We start from the raw sequence: 722 nt of genomic DNA on the forward strand, positions 1-722 counted from the left end.
GATATACAGCCAGTCACAAATCCTCTTGATATCGAACTCACTTTTACACACGTGCATGCACACACAGAAATTATATTTATATATATATATATATATATATACAGTATATATTTATATTTATATATATATATATATATATATATATATATATATATATGTATATATATATATATATATATATATACAGTATATATATTTACATATATATATATATATATATATATATATATATATATATATATATATATATATATATATATATATATATATATATATATATATATATATATATATATATATATATATATATAAATATATACAGTATGTATAAGAAAGGTGAAGAATCGTCACCAGACGATATATCCCTTATGGGTAAGACGTTTTATCACCTGAGCATGCATATCTCAATATGTTTTTCTTCCTCCGCTGCCACTGGCTGCATCATGTATACACCGTATATGGGCCAGAATATGGGGAGATGATAACGAGCATCCTCGGATTCATCGTAAAGCCAGCGTCGTTTCCTGGAAGGCCAAGATTCTCCCCTCCGTGTCTAGCTAAGACCGGAACTGTTGGGTCTAGTATTTAGTGCCTTCCTGCCAGGATATAATGTTATGCTAGAGACTAGACGCACTAAGAATCAATGGGATGGAATACGGAGTTCTAATAGACTCATGGAGTTGGGTATTATATCCAACCTCCAGCCAAATTTCGATGGAGGG

The sequence above is a fragment of the Macrobrachium rosenbergii genome, chromosome 58, assembly GCF_040412425.1.
Source record: "Macrobrachium rosenbergii isolate ZJJX-2024 chromosome 58, ASM4041242v1, whole genome shotgun sequence".
In the NCBI taxonomy this organism is placed as follows: domain Eukaryota; kingdom Metazoa; phylum Arthropoda; class Malacostraca; order Decapoda; family Palaemonidae; genus Macrobrachium; species Macrobrachium rosenbergii.